Source organism: Enhydra lutris, unplaced genomic scaffold (genome assembly GCF_002288905.1).
Source record: "Enhydra lutris kenyoni isolate GAN:26980312 unplaced genomic scaffold, ASM228890v2 scaffoldscaffold12, whole genome shotgun sequence".
Taxonomy (NCBI): Eukaryota; Metazoa; Chordata; class Mammalia; order Carnivora; family Mustelidae; genus Enhydra; species Enhydra lutris.
In genome coordinates this window covers 12,843,118-12,849,598 of record NW_019154096.1, presented here as the reverse complement: position 1 = coordinate 12,849,598, position 6,481 = coordinate 12,843,118, and the positions used below count along the sequence as shown (strand labels likewise).

At 39.5% G+C, this 6,481-nt stretch overlaps 1 pseudogene; it reads left to right on the top strand.

The window, feature by feature from the left end:
- Positions 1 to 209: 209 nt before the first annotated feature.
- LOC111144766 lies at positions 210 to 5,526 on the top strand (annotated as a pseudogene).
- Positions 5,527 to 6,481: the final 955 nt, after the last annotated feature.

Here is a 6,481-nt window from a genome sequence, read left to right as displayed (position 1 = left end):
AAAAATTTCTTCATCTTAATATTAGGTCTTCTGCAGAAATGAGTGAGAGGACTCAAATTGGCAAGTATTGGGCTTAGGCGAACTTTCTGGTTTTCTGAGATATCTTTATGACTGAAACCCACATCTAAGAGGGGAAAAGATTACTTATTTGAAAGTAATTATCACTAGTCTCTCTGACCTCTACCTGATTTTCCCTTTTCTATTCAAGCATGACTAAGGAGAAGGATCCTGGATGTGCGATTTTCTGTGATTTCAGGTGAGGCAGAACTTGGCTGTGACCTCATTACCTGAGATTGGGACTCCTGACTTGGTTACAAGTTACTACCTCAGATTTCTTTTGTTGTGCTTAGTATTGTTCCAGTGAAGATGTTGTACTGACATAACATACAGTCTGCTAAGGACTAATTTTGTTCTTTATTTATTAAAAAAAGTGTATCTTGAATGTTATGATAAGTACAGGGGTTAAAGTACAGAGCAAGGGACTATCTTTGATCTCAAATAACTCTCCAGTGATTCTGGCTTATTTAATTTGAAGAGGGCTGCATCTTGGAGATGGTTGAACTTGCCTCCACTGCCATTTCCTTAAGAAAGTATGCCACTGACCTTCCCTGAACAATCCCTGTGCTGCCTTCATATTCTGCTTTTGGTTATAGTTCATTTTTCTCTTACTGTGTACAGTAAACACACATTGAGCTTTATTCTGTGCAAGCCTGTGTCAGGTGCCTTGGAGAGGTCATCCCATTCAGTTTTCATAGCAGTTGGTACTGAAATTACTCGGTAATGAAACTGGACTTCAGGCAGACAAAGTGTATTCTCATTACACAGTCCACCTGGTAGAGCTGAAACTGTCATGGTTTCCCTCTGGAACTCAACACTTAACCACTGTGATGAACTGTCTAATAATTCCCTTTATTTTCTTTGTTTATCCATGTAGTTGTTTCCTGCAATAGCAGTGAATATGGGACCCTGGATATGGGAAATGTGTCAATTCATTTTTGTGAATTATGAAGAGAAATCTTCAAAATATAACTCTTACATCTTCCTCTCCAGAGATTCCAATCTGTCCTTTGGTGGCAGGAGAAACTTGTAATTTGATTTGAGAAACTACCTAAGGAACTTTGCTTTATCCTTCCCTGTTGAGATCTACCAAGGAACAGTTACATGTGTTGTGCCCTAGACTTCTGGGCATCTGATTTCCAGCTGGACCCCTTGCTGGTTTCTGGCTTCTGTCATTCTTCTTTGTTCTGGGCATCTGGCCCTGTTTCCCAGCCCATATGAGATGGGAACACCATGGTTCTCCCTTTGATTTTACCTTCCCTCAGCTGCTCTCAGGGAAGCAGCAGGCCTTCAGGCAGGCTCCTATGGCCTCTCTCTCTCTGTCCATAGTATAAAATGTTCCTTCTTCACTCTCAATATTCCTTCCCCTGGGGCTTTAAGTTTTAGTAGGATTCCAGTACAACAGATTTAAGCCAAATTGACTGCAGTAAAAGGTCCTTGAAGATAGATGACCAGAACTCAATTCCTTAATTTAGTGTTTTCAAGGGATCTCTGAGCCATGTGGACATTTGATGGAAAACAGCAAAAAGAGCTATCTGTTGACTTTTAAAATTGCATGATTTCCTGGCACTCTTAATTAAATCTAGTAAGCATTTATTGAGTTCTTAATCCATAGAGCACTTTGATAGGCATTACAGATGATATCAAAGTGAATGAGACATACAAAACACTTCTCTTAAGAAGGCTGGAGAGAAAAACACAAATGCAACTAACAAAAGAAAAAAGCCCACGAACTACAGGAAAGGTTCCAGACAACTCCTGTGGAACCTGTGGAGGGTGCTAACTGTTTCAGTTGTAAGACGTTTGGAATTCAAAGCCCAAGAACCATATTACTGGCAAGCCTCGTGGAAGAGGTAACAGTCAAACCACCGGGAACAGAAGCAGGGAAGGATGGAATACAGCAGCAGTGGGAGAGGCTGGAGAGGAAGGGTAGGCTCTTCACACGGTGTTGGACACTACACTCAGTATTGTGTCTCAGTACAATGTCTTTCACTTGTGGAATTGGTGAATGTGATATGAATTAGCTCGTTCTGACCTAGGCTTAAGGGCATTGGTGTGCTTTTCTTTTTCCTGACCATTCAGGGAAATTTTCCTGAGGGTGACAGAACCACATAACACCTTTTCATTTATTGTCCAGCAAGTCTGTGCAGCTCATAACAAACTCAGGGCAAAATGGCGATCAAGAGAATCAGGTAGAACCATTGTCTCCATCAGTTAGCAAGTACATATGATGTGCCCATGACACCAGAAAGGGAAAAGATAAATTCTACCATTAAAAGTGATTGCCCAGGGCACATGGGGGCTCAGATGGGTAAGGGTCTGACTTCAGTTCAGGTCATGATCTCAGGGTCTTGGGATAGAGCCCCACATCTGTCTCCTTGCTTAGCAGGAAGCTGCTTCTCCCTCTCCCTCTGCCACTCCCCTCTGCTTATTCTCTCTCTCTCAAATAAATAAATAAATAAATAAAATCTTTTAAAGAAAGGTGATTGCCCATACTACCAATTGATATGGTTAACCTGCAGTCAGAAAACTAATATTTAGAGCTAAATCTGAGATTCAACATTAGTTATTATACCTATGACTTTTCTTTCACATTTTTCCCCCTACTAAAAATGCTCCTTATCCCCATCCCAATTGCTCCTATTCTTTTGATACTCTAACTTATATTCCATTGACTCAACCTAAAAGATTAGGTTAAATTGGTTAACTTTTTGAATAAAGTACAAATCTTCCTAAAACCTCCTTCCTGTTCTTTTTCTAAGGCTTGACTTATCTCAGTCTTGCCATATATTTATGCCCATTAGCTACATTTTCTCAAAGAGACCATTCATTACCCTTCTTGAGTAAAGATTGAAATTTAGGTTTCCCTTCAAATGTCAGGAATCTAGGGTTCTATCTGGATCAGTGGCTTTGAAATGATTGTAAGTACATAAACTGCAATTTATTGCCCCTTTAAAAATATAATCTGACAAAAGTGGCATAAAGTTACTTATCACAAACTGCAATGAATTACATCTCTCTGCCCATCCATCTAGTCAACAGACTAATATTGAATTTGCCTCACCTAGTGTCTTGCATTACAAAGGTGAACAGCAATTACACCTGATCTACTTTACACATTGCTCATGACTTACACAGTATTATATTCAGGAGGAGATTTTTGTACAGTCCAGAAAGGTATCACCAAACCTGATTTCTTAGGAACATAATAATTAGCCACATAGGGGACAATGAGTTTACATTGGTTTATTGCTTCCAACTCTGGAAACGACTCATGGAGGGGAGGAGTCAGTGTGGCCTCTGGCAGTTAGGAAATGTTTGGCAGAGACATTGGGACTGTGTGGGAGTCATGAACGATGATTAGCAGTTAGATAAGTTATGGTAAAGAGAGATGCCCTTCCATGGCAGGAAGGCTGAGGAACAACTTCTCTTCCTGTGGTGCTCAGGCTGTTTTCTGCTCCCGTGTATCTTCTGTTTCATTAAGACCAGCCAGTTTGAAGTCAACTCTTCTGGTTTTAGGATCCTTGCTTTTGGCAACATTGGCAAATTACTCACTTTGTCATTTACTTCTGTCAGGTGAAGAAAAGATACAGAAACTTAGAGAAATCATTTCATCTCAAGGGTGTCCTATGGTGTGATCCACTTACCATTTTTATGTGAAGTGAGGGGATGAGTGAAGTGAGGGGACCAGTTTTGTTTGTTTTGGGTTTTTTGATTTATTCTTTTTTTTTTCTTGTTTATAGTATATACAACTATAAACATTTAGTTTATAGTAGGTATACAGTAAGTACTGAAGGTACTGGGTAGAGGAAGGGGTTAGAGATTATAATACCTTATCACCTCTTGGAGGTAATTCTGTGCAGGTCTAATGGAGGTGGAAAGAAATGAGGAAGCTGTGAACCTGCAAATGCTGATTTTGTTGATTAACAAAAGGACAGAATGTTGAGAAATTATTGTGTTTCCTAAAATCAGTATGTCAGAAACTTTGCTGTTTGAAAACTGTATCCGTAAGAATGGAAAAGCCTATTTGGCACAGAGGATCTAAGTCACTTTGAGACGACTGGAATTGCTAACCCACGTTCAGAACTACAGATAAGGAGTTTTTAAGTAAAACACTCTCAATTATCTTGTTTGTAGCTTCCAAGGAAACAGAACTGTAATGAACAGAGAAGATAGCCTGGATTATCCTTTGTCTCTTTCCATTTGTCCAGCAACTTCATTACGAGTTTCTGCATCTTCTAATACACTGTGATCCCCAAAGACCTAGGACAAAATTTGCAAGTTTCTCCTAGTGACTGACTCCATGGTAGATAACCATGAATTCTTTTATTGGAAATACCCAACATGTCAAGGCGTGTAGATATTTTTCTCAATTTTTGAAGAAAATTTGCTCCTTTCTAACACCATTTTCATTCCACTTTGAGTAAACTGAAACTGATGCAAGGCGTTATGCCGACTGGTTACAAATGACATTAGCCATTGCTCCTCTGAAATGATAATTTAAATGATAATCTAGTGGTTGTCTCCAGGGAAGACTACATATCTTCAGTGAAACTCAAAATGCCTCTTCATAGCTGGATGAAGATCCTCATTCCCCACTTTGTGTCTGTCCCCACTCACTCAAGTTTGCCCCTAACCATTTCCACCTCCGATGTTATTCTGTACATATTCTATCTGCCAGCCAAGGACATTGTAGAGGGCAAGATTATCTAGTCATAGAGTACGCTGGCCTTCTAAACCACAAGGGGTATCATAACAGCAGATGAATAGCTTGAAAATTACTAACACTGTGCCCTAGACTCCAATACTGAGATACTGAGCCCCCTTGGAACAGGTGTCTATTTAATGAGGTCAGGCTGTTTTGCCATTAGCCTCACTTGGCTCTTTAATGCTCATTGAGCTGATATGGTTGTTCTTTTTAAAAATCTCTTCTGAATAGATCAGAAACTTTCAGAAAAAGAGTTGTCTGCTTTGGTGATACTTCCTTCTGGAGAGGATTACAATTTGAAATTGAGACTTCTTCATCCTATAATACCAGAACAGAGCACATTTAAAGTACTTTCAACAAAGATTGAAATTAAAATGAAAAAGACAGAGTCTGTGAGATGGGAAAAGCTAGAGGGGCAAGGAGATGTGCCTAAACCAAAACAGTTCATAGCAGATGTAAAGAACTTATATCCATCATCATTTCATTATACAAGAAATTGGGATAAATTGGTTGGTGAGATCAAAGAAGAAGAAAAAAATGAGAAGTTGGAGGGAGATGCAGCTTTAAAGAAACTATTCCAGCAGATCTATTCAGATGGTTCTGATGAAGTGAAATGTGCTATGAACAAATCATTTATGGAGTCTGGTGGTACAGTTTTGAGTACCAACTGATCTGATATAGGTAAAAGGAAAGTTGAAATCAATCCTCCTGATGATATGGAATGGAAAAAGTACTAAATAAATTAATTTGCTATCACTGTATTGCAAAAAACAAAAACAAAAACAAAAAAAACCTCCCCAGGAACTCTCAGAAATAACGAGTTGAAAGGGAATAGGGGTCTCTTTTCCAGAACTTTGGCCCACCTCTTGTATAGAACACTAAAGATGAGGTCATGTCTTACTCCCACCCACGATACCCATTATGTCTTATTTTTCCCCTAAAACGAGGCAGATACAACACTGATGGCATTCTGTGACAGCTGCTTCAAGGCCAATGCATCAGTAACTGACCAATAACAAGCTTCTCCCTCAGTGCATCTGAAAACATGAGTCCTTTTTAAAATTGAATTGTGGAGACTAAGTTAACTGGAGATTTATTTCATTTTATCCTCTTGTTCTGAAAAGTCAGGTGTAAGTCAAACTTTATTCGAAATACCCTAGGGAAGCTGGCTGTGTAAAGAGACCCTAGGTTAATGCTTTTTTAGTTTGGATAATCACCATCGCATCACTTGGGAATTTTATAAATTGGCTTCTGAAAGCAAGAACTGCCTGCCTGCAGTGAGTTACCAAGAGTTCCATGACAACTGCATTTCTTTACTGTACCTATTCTGATATTCACTGGCTGACATAAAACATGCACCTTCTCTCTCTCCTCAGGTTTTCCCCATTTTTAACAGCTTCCCCAATTATTATTATTTTTATTATTATTACTGTTATTTCATCACAAATTTTTCCAGAGTGTTTTGATAATGATATTCACTATTGGGAGAAATTCTGCCATTGTGAAACCAATTACAAAACACTTTTAACTAAAAGGTTAGGTTCTGGGGCGCCTGGGTGGCTCAGTGGGTTAAGCCGCTGCCTTCGGCTCGGGTCATGATCTCAGAGTCCTGGGATCGAGCCCCGCATCGGGCTCTCTGCTCTCTAGGGGAGCCTGCTTCTTCCTCTCTCTCTGCCTGCCTCTCTGCCTGCTTGTGATCTCTCTGTCAAATAAATG